The sequence below is a fragment of the Zalophus californianus genome, chromosome 7 (genome assembly GCF_009762305.2).
Source record: "Zalophus californianus isolate mZalCal1 chromosome 7, mZalCal1.pri.v2, whole genome shotgun sequence".
NCBI lineage: Eukaryota > Metazoa > Chordata > Mammalia > Carnivora > Otariidae > Zalophus > Zalophus californianus.
The window spans coordinates 126043287-126056053 of NC_045601.1; the positions used below are offsets into that span (position 1 = coordinate 126043287).

Consider the following 12767-nt stretch of genomic DNA (forward strand, 5'->3'; position numbering starts at 1 on the left):
ATGAATCATGGAACACTGCACCAAAAACTAATGATGTAATACATGGTGATTAACATAACAATAAAAAATTAAAAAAAAAAAAAGATTTACATTAAAGATTCAGTTGCTGGCCTGAAACAATACAAGTAAGTCTTCCCGCATACATTGCTTCCTTCCCCAAGCTATTTCAGAGATAATGGATTTTAAAAAGTCCACTAAACTGTATGTGGCTATTTTTAGAATAATTAAGCATAAAGCCTATGAGGTTGATCACTAGAATAAAAGTTACCTTGGGATCCATCCCAAATACAATGAAATAATGCATTAAGCAAAAGCTTCAAAATAAGAAACTTCTTCCTAATATTTTTAAAATTCTACACAATGAAACTCAAAGAATCCAGCCAGGATAAAACTGGTTTAATAGGATACAAGAGGTTATGACACAAAACAGTAGTCATCACAAGTTAATACAGCTTTGCTGTTCAGGTACCATGGTTCTTTTTCAGAACATTGGATGTCCTTTTAAGATTTTATTGATAAGGGGCAAAATAACTACACAAGATGGGACTGTTGAAAGATAATCTATATTCTCCAAAGAAACTAAAAGTTATTGTAAACAAGTTATAACAAATAAACTGCACTTACCTTTCTCCTCAATCCAAGTTATGGTTCCCACCAGCTGCTGGAATCCCTAAACAATGGGCAAACCATCAGAATTACATGCTTTGTTTTTGTTTTTATTAGTTAAGATGGCAGAAAAATAAGCTGGTGTTGAAAGCACAATAGACTTGGAATAATAATGCCTAAATTAGAGTCACGGCTGGGCCACCTTTGGCTGTGCAGCCTTAGACAATTCACTTTATTTTGTCTTGAATTCCCTTTCTATAGGCTGAGGAATTTAAATAGATCATCTGTAAATGCTTTTCAAGGTCTGACATTTAGTATATAGTATGGCTATGTGCAGCTATTTTTTTTCCTTTAGGAATTCCTGGAAGGTGAAAAAGAAAAAGAAAAAAAAAAAAGGGTGGGGGGAATTCCTGGAAGGTTTTGTTGTCCTTTTCTTATGATACCTATTGGAAACACCACTGCTTTCTCCATTAGGATCCCTCCTATGAAGTCCCCAGACCTAAGAATAATCAGATTCCTCTGCTGGTGATTAGTTTGGAAAAGGGCATGTGACTCAAGTTGGGAACATTAAAATCAAGAACTCTGGGAAAGTTTATTCTTATTTTTCTGATAAAATTTCTGCTTTCTTTCTCTGGACCTGGTGGGCTGCAGAATGTCAAATCTGAAATATTATTATCTCTCTACCACTCTAGAGGTGACACCAATGTTTTGAGAGAGGCTGAGTTCAAGTATTGCCAGGAAAAATGGATGCAGAACCCAGGATGAAGTTAGCACTGAAGCTGACCCTACTCTGTACTTCCAGTAACGTAAGTCAACACATTTACTATTCCTTTAGCCAGTTGGAGTTGGTGCTCTCTGGTTCCTGCCGACAGACGATGGAAATTTTCATTTCATTGTACTTGAACTATTCATTCATGCTAGTTTTTCCTCTGCACTCATGCAGCAGGCTGTGGAAAAGTATTAAGAATGACTCACCTGCAATGTGTCCACTTGGTCTAGAATCTCAGCAGCAGAAAAAACCTAAGCTGTGAGGTTGTTATGTAGAGAAATAACATTTAATACATATGTCATGAATAAATAAGAAAAAATAATATTGCAGCTAACATTTATTGAGTGCTTACTACTTGCCAAAACACACAAAGGAATTGTTCCTTTTAGGTGTTCACAGCCCAATCAGATGCCACTGTGATTATTCCCACTGATCAAATGAAGTGAGAAATTAAGTAACTTGTCCAGGAGCACTCATAGGATTTCAGTCAACTCATCCAATTTCAGGGCCCAAGCTCTCCATTTTTATTTTTCTTTATTTGTTTATTTATTACTTATTTATTTATTCATTACTGGTTTAGGTTTATTTGTACAACTAGCACAGGAGGACACTAGCCTCATGCAGCAGAAGCCCAGGGGTCACAGTAATGTTTCTGTCCTCATATTGACTAACAGAGCCCTCTACCCTGGAGCCCTCGTAGGAGCCTGGGCACCTTTGGGAACCAGAGCCAGAGTGGCAGCTGCAGCCTGGGCTTTGGTGTGAGCCTTTCCCTAGGCCTTTGGTCAGCAGAACCTGAGACCCTTGGCAATGTGGCACGAGCAGGTGTCTCAAGCTTGGGGTGAGTGATGTAGGCAAGTTGATGGAACTGGTGGCTGTCACCCTTTGGGATCTTCAGTTTGACTTCGTTGGGCTTGTTGAGGGCCTGGACAGCCTCAGCACATGCACTCGTGGCCTTGGCATTGTTGGCCGGCATCTTCTTCACTCCCTTCTTGTTGTGCTTCTTGGCAAAGTGCATGTTCCTCAGAAACTTGGGGTCCACCTCCTTAACAGATTCCCATCTTTGTGTTTGGGATTTCTTGATGCTGTTTCTGTGCCATTTTCATGACCTGTTGTGTGTGGTGTTGTTCTTGTCCTTGGCCATGTCTATACCAAAGACCACAGTTCCCGAGTACATAGGACCAGTCAAGTTCTGTATTTTTTTATTTCAGCTACTTTGGATGTTTTCTAGTTCATAGCTACTCAAAATGTGGTCCAGGTCCAGATACAAGTCTGCAAACCATCTGCACCATTTAATTCAGCTGATTTTTTTTTTTTTTAAATAGTAAGGCTTTCCCAGTGAAGAAAGCATACATTCTAACTGAATAAAGGCTGGTCTTCCTTAAGAAATAAATTGCTAACATCTTAACCAACAATGCAATGTTTGGAATGGTGCTAGTTCAGTTTATTACCTAAAAGGAAACTCTCTGACTATATGATAATCACATATACAGAGAGTTTGTATAATGGTGTTCAACTTTTTTCTTGCCATTCCTTTCAAGTTGTTATCAGCTCATAAAGAATTTATTTGGGCTATCCTCCCTCTCTCTGATACTGCTTCCCCTTCACTCCTCACTTCACCACCCCAAACACTCCTCAGGGCTTCCTCTCCTCTGCTCACCTTTCCCAGGCTCCAAGTGAGCCTCACCAGGTCCCCAAGGTTCTGAACATTGCTTCTGGCTCCAAGGCTAGGTCCTTACTGTGCTTTGAGAGAGGAGGCCTGAAGTCTTTCAGATTCCTCAGAGTCGAGCATCTGTAGAAAAAAATAAATAAAACACATCAAAACCATCCCTTTTAGCCAATATTGGTCAACTTCCTATGGAATAGCTTCAGGTGTTATTTTGTTTAAGAACATCCTGTTCTTCCCCAAAGGAAAAAGAAGGAGAGGATGAGAAGGAATAAAAATTCTACCCTACCAAACATACACCCTCTGGTTGTGCTCATTTTTTTTCTCACATGTTGAAGAATATGGAAAATGATATCCTCCTTGAATGGCATTTGAGACCCACTGGTCTTGATCAAGCACCCATCTGTCAGACACTAATACAAAATTGATCTTTCGTGCACACAGCATGTACAGGGTAAGAGGAGAAAATAATGGGTCTTTTTAAAAAATGAAGAAAAGATACTGCCTTCCTCGCTCTTTAGGGTTTCTGACTCTGACGTCAATTGCTATCTGGTAGCTCCATCAGTGGAATGAAAAATTGTGTATATTTGTGCATTTTTTCTGGAGAAAGAGTCTGTGACTCCAGGTAGGTTGATAGGGACACATTCCTCATCTGTTTGCCCAATGCAGAGAGAGCAGTCAACTACATGGTTAGCATACTTTTCTTCTTCCACTTATGGGTAGATGGAAATATATATATTTCATCACATTTTTATGAAAATATGACAAATTAATAAACAAACTTGTGTGACATAACCATGAAAATCTATGCCATGGCTTCAGACTATGCTCATGCCTTTTCCAGTCATCTCACAAATACCCTTCACCCCTAATGGAGAGAAAAGTAAATGTATGTCTTATTCTATGTAAGTCAGTAAAGGAAGGTGACAGATTTGAATTTCATTTGGAGATGGCTAAATGGAGAGAATGTATAACTCAAAACCAATAAAGCTTGAAGACAGTGTCAATTTGGAATTTAGCTTTTTTTGTCATGAGACAATTTAGAGATCAGAAGGAGATGAGTTTTTCCTACAAAGTGAAAGGAATCTCTTAATTTTTCAGTAATAATGGACACGTTGTCACATGTCTGTTCTTAACTTTCAACTTTTACTTTGATTCTCCTTTGGAACTTAGATCACTTATGAAAATACAGTAGCATCGGCCTTTATCTATACTTTTTTTTTAATTTTTTTATTGTTGTGTTAATCACCGTACATTACATCATTAGTTTTTGATGTAGTGTTCCACGATTCATTGTTTGTGCATAACACCCAGTGCTCCATGCAGAACGTGCCCTCTTTAATACCCATCACCAGGCTAACCCATCCCCCTACCCCCCTCCTCTCTAGAACCCTCAGTTTGTTTTTCAGAGTCCATCATCTCTAATGGTTCTTCTCCCCCTCCGACTTACTCCCCTTCATTCTTCCCCTCCTGCTATCTTCTTCTTTTTTTTTCCTTAACATATATTGCATTGTTTCAGAAGTACAGATCTGTGATTCAACAGTCTTGCACAATTCACAGCACTCACCATAGCACATACCCTCCCCAATGTCTATCACCCAGCCACCCCATCCCTCCCACCCCCCCACCACTCCAGCAACCCTCAGTTTGTTTCCTGAGATTAAGAATTCCTCATATCAGTGACCTTTATCTATACTTTGCAAACAAATAAGAAAGTTAGTTTGTTCTACATTCAACCATACTTTTCAAGAGAGAAAGAGGATAGTATATAACAAATCTTAAAAACCACGCTATTTTTGTAGATATGAGTTTAGGTAATTATCATTTAGGGATTTTTATATTCATTTGGAAAGTCTTGTATTTTAATAGAGACTTTTGCAAATAAGCACATTGGATTAAACACCAATTGGCTTGTAAATTAAGCCCTAAACAGTTAAAACCATCAGCCTTTTTGCGGCGAGTCTTAGATACCAAGAGCTCAACTAAGTCACTCTGAAAGCTTCTCAGTGGTCACCCCTGACATTTTCTGACATGCTTCCCAGAACTCAGGGGCCAAGGAACATCTGGTACCACATTTATGATTTATCATTACATAAACCAAAGATGCTGAGAATGCCCACATGAAAGAAGCACGCTGTAAACAATTTTAGTTTCAATAATAATCGGTCTTTGTGCTGTTAACTTTTCAAAGAACTTTCATAAACAAATAACATGAAATAACATTTAAACATCACTTTATCACCTCCAGAACCCCTTTACATGCATTATTTCATTTGTCTTTCACAAGAATTCTGTAGAATAGATGGGCCAGGGACTTATACCCATATTCTTCAGATGAGAAAACCAAGGACTCATATCCACATTCTTCAGATGAAGGGATCTGACTGTGTCACACAACTAGCAAGGAGTAATGTTACAAGTTCTCTAGTGCTCTTTTCACCATACCTTGATGTAACTCTCATTTAACGTCTCCTGTTGATCTTACAATTGTCTTTCCAGATAATTGGAGGTGATACTATGATCAATATCATAATTATATCAATATGATAGTTACAATGTTGTCTCAGGTTGGGTACTAGTTTCTTTGAGGAGCCACTTCTGGATTCCAAAAAAAAAAAAAGAAGTCGGGTCTCATTTGAGATTTCTGGATACACTATGTTCCTAGACCCTAAGGACAAAACAAAACAAAACAAAACCCACCACAGAACAAAACAAAACAAAGTACCAAAGGAAGCTTTTAAGAGTGTGGAATGTGCAGAGGAAGAGCACTGAATGGTAGAGTCTAAGATGAGCTGGGGGTGGATCCATACCCAACTAATTATGTGGCCTTGATAAAATCACTAAGGATGGGTGTTAGTTTTGTGGACAAGGCACCAAATACTGGTAGTGCTCTTAAAAATCTGTTTTCTAAATGAGAAAAAAAAAAATCAACTCTCTCAGGGCAACAAAACAGAAAAGTAGAATTGGGATTTATGGCTCCAAGACCTGTACTGGCCTCAACAACCTCAGTGATTTTGTTGACTGCAATGACCTTTAAAAGTCCCTTCTATCTCTCAAATTCTGAGTCTATGTTGATATTATAGAGTTTCACAAACAAATCAAACTCTCCCAGTTGACTTCAATCTCCTATGGTTTTTAACAATAATTTGAAATTTAAGCTAGTAAATTGTGATGTATCTTAAAAGGCCATTATGGTTCTATAGTACTAGCTTGCTGTTGTTATTGTCAGTGTTGTTGTTACTAATTTGGTATTAGGTTCCTCTAATTGTTTACTGACATCTGGCTTAAGTTTTATTTATTGCACCAAATCATGTATCTTCAAAGACCACTCATACCTTTCCTGTTTTTCTGCTACCCAAATCAAACCTCATCTGACAAGAAGAATAACATCTTTTTATCAAAGAAGTCTAATCTGACAAGTTAGCATTTAAATACACTTTTTAGTTCTCATAAGGAAGCAACTGAATATAGTCTCCAGTATGAAACATTGTTAAATATTTTGTGTTTTTTTACCAAAATTAGGGAATTTGCAAATCTCTTTTTCTTCTAATATTTTTTTTATTACTCGTTCTTTCCTTTCCTTTAGAGATTTCAATTACATGCATGTTAGGACTTTGAATATTACTCCATTGAGGCTCTGTTCATTTTTCCCCTAATCTGTTTTCTCTCTGCTCTTTAGATTGGATAATTTTTATTAATCTGTTTCTGTTGATCTTTTTCTGATGTCATCTCCAATCCATTGTTAAGTCCATCAGTGAATTCATATTTCAGGAAACTTATTTATTTAACAAAATTTCCATTAAGTTTTTAAAATTTAAATTCAAGTTAGTTAACATATAATGTAGTGGTTTCAGGAGTAAAATTTTGTGATTCATCACTTACATATACACCCAGTGCACATCACAGCCAAGTGCCCTTCTTAATGCCCATCACCCATTTAGCCCATCCCCTACCCACCTGTCCTCCAGCAACCCTCAGTTTGTTCTCTATAGTTAAAAGTCTCTTATGGTTTACTGGGTGTTATACACAAACAATGAATCATGGAACACTACATCAAAAATCAACTGATAGCCTTATGGAGTTTCCCTTGTATGTAACTGTTTTCTTTTCTCTTGCTGCTTTTAAAATTCTCTCTTCACTACCTTTTGCCATTTTAGTTACTATGTGTCTTGTGGACTTCATTGGGTTGATTTTGTTGAGGGCTCTCTGTACCTCTTGGGTTAGGATTTCTGTTTCCTTCCCCAGATTTAGGAAGTTTTCAGCTATCAAATTTATTCAAATAAATTTTCTGTCCCCTTTTGTGTCTCTTCTACTGGTATCTGTATAATGTAAATGTTATTATGCTGGCTGGTGTTGCTGAGTTTCCTAAGTCTATTTTCATTTTTTTTTTAATTACCTTTCTCTCTCCTGTTCAGATCGATTGCTTTCCATTACTCTGGCCTCCAGGTCATGATCTTCCACTGCTCTTTCACTTCCTCTAGCTTATTATTTATTCCCTCTAGTATATTTTAAATTTCAGTTATTGAGCTCTTCATCTCTGGTTCTTTTTTGTTTCCTATCTCTTTGTTAAGGGTCTCACTGAGATCCTCTACTTTTTTTCTCAATTCCAGTGGGTATCTTTATGATCATTACTTTAAGTTCTCTATCAGGCATATTGCTTATCTCCCTTTCCTTGAGGTGTCTTGCTGTGATTTTGTCCAGTTCTTTCATTGGGAACACATGCCTCTGTCTTTTTATTTTGTCTAACACTCTGTGTCTGTTTCTATGTTTTAGGAAAATCAGCTATGCCTCCTGCTTTAGAAAGTAGTGGCCCTATGAAGAAGAGGTCCTGTAGTGTCCTGCAATGCAATGTCCCCTTTTCACTACAACCTGGCCCTTTTGGAGCATCTCCTATGTGTGTTGTGTACATCCTACTATTGTGGCTGAGCTGTGTTTGCCTTCAGTCCAGTCATCTGCAATGGCTCTCTTTGCATGTTGTGAGAAGGGCTTAGTCCCCACGTCGTTAATGGGCCAGTTTAGGGCCACATTGGGCTTGAGTTGAGTCAGACCAGGCATTTGCCAGAGATGTAGTAACACCAAACTGCAGGGCACTTTCCCTGTGTTGTGCCCTGAGAAGCTTTTGTTGGTGGGTGGGGCCTGCAGTCAGACTAGTTGTTTGCCCCCAGTCCACTGCTGGAGCCTCAGTCTGATGGTGGCGTGTGGTTATCTTTCCCTCTCCATGGGGCAGGGATCACTTTGGAGTGGTGCTGGCCCCTGTCAGGGCTGCTTGCTCACTACCACGTTTGTGACACTGCTTTGGATAGGCTCCAGCCAAGAGCCTATTGATAGGGCAGGGCATGTGCTGTTAGCAAGGTTTTACCTGGTCCACTGCAGGAGGGGACCTGCAGCTACTGGGACACAGGCAGGCCAGGTTGGAAGGGGCAAATCTGCAGAACCACATGGGGGTGGGGCAGCAGTGTTAACAAGTTTTAGTGGGACTGCTGGGGGAGGGTACCTGGAGCAAAGACTTGGCTGGGGGCAGGGGGCAGGTCCACAGGAGAACATGGGGACAGGTCACACCATTAGTAAGTTAGGTAGTGAGTGTTGGCACTGTGTTGGTTCCTGCCGGTGTCCATGTGTTTATGCTGGGGAGGGAAATGTCATCTGCCAACTCCTTGTTCATGGAGGTCTCCCAATATCCCTGCCCTTTCAGTGCATGCTCTAAGATTAGTTAACAAATCTCTCTCCCATATACCCCAGGCACTTTTAAAACTATCGCTTCTAAGCTGTATCTCTGTAGGGCTGTTTGTTGTGTTGCATTTTTAAGGGGAATGAGGATTCAGTTTTCTCTTGCCCTCCTAGCTCTCTCAGAGCCAAGCCTGCTGATTTTTAAAGTTCTAGGTGTTAAGCTCCGCTGACTGTAAGAACTCATGAGATTCATCCCCTTTGGTTTCCAAAGTCAAATATTATGGGGATTTGTCTCTCCTATGTGGGTCCCCCATGTGCACTCTATGGTGTGAGAGTCTGTTTCTCTCCCTTCTCCATACCTGTGCCATCCGTCCCTCCTGTTGACAGTTCCACTGGTCCATTTAACTCCCAGCCATCTCTCTACCCTTCCTACCCTTTTCAATGTGGCCTCTTCTATACATTTAGCTGTGGAGATTCTGTCCTGCCAGTCTTTGGGTCATTTGGGGGTTATTTACACTGTTGTGGGTGTTATCTAGTTGTATCCATGGGACAAGGTGAGCTTAGGGTCCTCCTACTCTTCCATTTTCCCTAGAAGTCTCACAAGTCACTTTTATAAAAGCTTTATTGGCTGCCATATAGTCAGTAAGAACTGTAATTAACCCACACTTAATTTTGCAGGAAATCAAGTAGTTTGGCCTCTTTATAGTGAGGTTTCTACTCATCAATGCAAGGCAGAATGTAGAATCTCCATGGAAAGGAATTTATACCTCTAAGAATCACTGCTCCAGAAACTGATAAAATTTAAATCACAGAACTTGACAGATTACCTAAAGTGTTCTCCTGTAACCTTTATGTCATTTTATATGAAATCTGGATGTGCAGTATTTAGAACTAAAGAAGACTTTAGTCTTCTTCTATCATGTAGTCAAGCCCCTATTATCTCCAGACCTGAACCAGAAGTCCAAAGCAGGGATTTGCTTCGACATCTAACTAAACAAGGAGTCCTCAAATCACAGCATAGAGCCTATGAGAGCCTGTTGTTTTTTTTTTGTGTGTGTCCCTGTGCAGAGATAGTCAGGATGGAAATTTCCAGAGTCTTAGTCATCATACCAAGAATAATCCATGAAAGCACATACTCTGCATACCTGAGGCTTGGGTCTCAAATTCCTATTTGGTTTTCTATCCTGGGAAACTAAGCTAAATAATAGGTAAGCCTCAAAAACCATATTTACCCCATAATCATAAGGCATAGATGGGAAGCTGACCAAATAGTCTGTTCCTTGTCCCTTCTCCTTGAAATTACACCTTGGGCCTGCCTTCTGGGTCTTATTTTTCCTACTGTGGAGAAATAAGGATGCAAAAAGACAAGACCAGTGATGGAAAATGAGCCCTTCCTCCTCAAACTAGTGATCAGCTGGCCTAAGTTCCTACACCATTTTCCCTTTATCTGAGTACCACTTTAATTTCGTTTCCAAGTGTAACAATACTTCTTAAGGTAAAGACACATGTAGGATGGTTGTATCACATCAACTATATGGGGGAAAATGGAGGGGAGAATAGACATGTAGAGATACCATCACTATTGTCCAGAAATTATGTCCTATAGGATGCAGCTGGGATAAATGATGCCAATGACCAAACACCTGTAGGAATCCTACATCTCACAGAAGCTTGTGTTATATGTTCATGACTACAGGTCAGGTAATTGATGCCCAGATGGTGAATAAGTTCCATCTATGGGGAGAAAGAAAGGTGAAGAGAGAGGAAAAAAACTATAAATCCACTGAGTGTTCACCAAAAATAAACTGAATTTATTTTGGAACACTTCAGCTAAATTTAAGTTGACTGTATTTTTTTTTTTTCCATTCATAAAAACTGAAGGCTTCTTAGCTCAGTAATAGAGAATATTTTTCATTTTTTTGCACACTCATGTGTCTAAAAGTAAAATGAATCCCCCTAAACAATCAACATTTTTGAGTGTACCTTATGAGCTAGGTGTTCTGTTGTGTGTTTAAAATTGCCTCATAAAGCAAATATTTCTGAAATAGATACTGAATAGAGAAAGTGTAGGATCATGGAAAATAAATATTTCTCACTTTAATAGATTATTTCCGTGAAATGGAAATGGCCATGAAAATAAGCACACTGATTTATGTTCCAACAGCATTGTATAAGAATACTGGTTTCCCCATAAGTTCATCAGAACATATTATCAAACTTAAATTGATTTTAAATCTGAGCAAATTTTAATGTGTTTAATTAAACTATTATATTTCTTCATGAATTATATATTAATATTCTACCCATATCTAACCACCTATTATTGGTTGTTTGTATTTTACTTACTAGTCAGTGTAACTCTGTATTTATTGTAGTTATTAATTCCTTAACTGTTATTTATGTTCATCCAATTATAATTTGTCACTTAACTTTTAAAATGCCTTTTTAATAGAGGGGATATTAATTTTATGGGTTCATATCTATAAATCTTTTGTGTTTTGTTTTAAAGGCCTTCACCATTTCCATTACAAAAAAATTCTCTAATAATTTATAATTTTGATTTTAACATTTAGGTCTTTGCATCTGAAATTTACTTGGGCTATGGTGTGAGATAGAATTTTTTTTTTCACCAAATGTATAGCCAAGTGTCCCAACAAAATTTGTTGAATTTTTTTTCTTCTTTCTCTATTGATTTGAATTGACATTGTTCTCAGACACCAAATTGCCAGATAGATATGTGGTTGTGCTTCTATCTAATATTCTGTTTTTCTTTTCCATTGATCTTTTTACTTTGTCTCATGCCACATGAGCAGTTCTCATTGTTCTTCCCTTTTAAAATTATTACAGTTATTCCTGTTCATTTACTTTCACAGATGATTTTGTTTTAGCAGCTAGGTGATTTTTATTTTCTTATTTACATTTTCTCTATTTTTTAAAATTACTGTGTGTTATTTTTATAACCTAAAAAAGTAGGTTTTATTTTTTTTTGTTTTTATAAGGGATATGATATTTTAAATACAAAATAAAGAAAACATGTCTGGATATGGCTTTGCTTTCTTTAATCACCTAGTTTGATGCACATATCCTGATACTAATTCCAGAGGCTTTCTTTTGTTTTAACAACTTCTATACCAGCGACATAAAAAATAGTACTCAGAGACACTGCAAGACAGTGTGGCATAGTGGGAAACACTTGGGTTTTGATATACAAGACCTAGGATCTAGTTTGTTTGTTTTTTTGTTGTTGTTTTGTTTTGTTTTTTAAGATTTTATTCATTTATTTGAGAGAGAATGAGCGACAGAGAACATGAGTGGGGTGGAGGGGCAGAAGGAGAGGGAGAAACAGGCTTCCCGCCGAGCAGGGAACCCAACGTGGGACTCCATCCCAGGACTCTGGGATCATGACCTAAGCCGAAGGCAGACGCTTAACCAACTGAGTCACCCAGGTGCCCACATCTAGTTTATTTGATAGCCAAATGGATTTTTTTTATTTGCCTTTAAGATGTATGTATGAATGTATGTATTTTTAGTGAAGTAGAGTTGACATATAACATATTAGTTTCAGGTATACACACAAATGATTTGATATTTGTGTACATTGCACAGTGATCACCACAATAAATCTAGTCACCATCTACCACCATATATAGTTACCATTATTTTCTTGTGATAAGGACTTTTAAGATTTACTCTTTTAGCAACTTCTGAATATACAATATAGTATTTTTAACTATAGTGACCAGGCTGCACATTACATCCCCATGACTTATTTTATAGCTGGAATTTTGCACTTTTTGATTCCTTTTGCCCATTTTACCCCCTGCCTCAGTAACCACACATTTGTTTTCTGTATCTATGAGCTTGGTTTTTTTGTTTCTTTGTTTCTTTTGTTTTTTTGTTTTTTTTAGTTTTAACAGATAAGTGATAATATACGGTATTTGTCTTCCTCTGTCTGACTTATTTCATTTAGTATAATGCCCTCAAAGTCCATTCAAGTTTTTATAAAATGGCAAGATTTTTTTCCTTTTATGGCTGAATAGATATTCCATCGTGTGGAATTCC

At 37.9% G+C, this 12767-nt stretch overlaps 1 pseudogene; it reads right to left on the reverse strand.

The window, feature by feature from the left end:
• Window positions 1–2055: 2055 nt before the first annotated feature.
• LOC113928003 lies at window positions 2056–2516 on the reverse strand (annotated as a pseudogene).
• Window positions 2517–12767: the final 10251 nt, after the last annotated feature.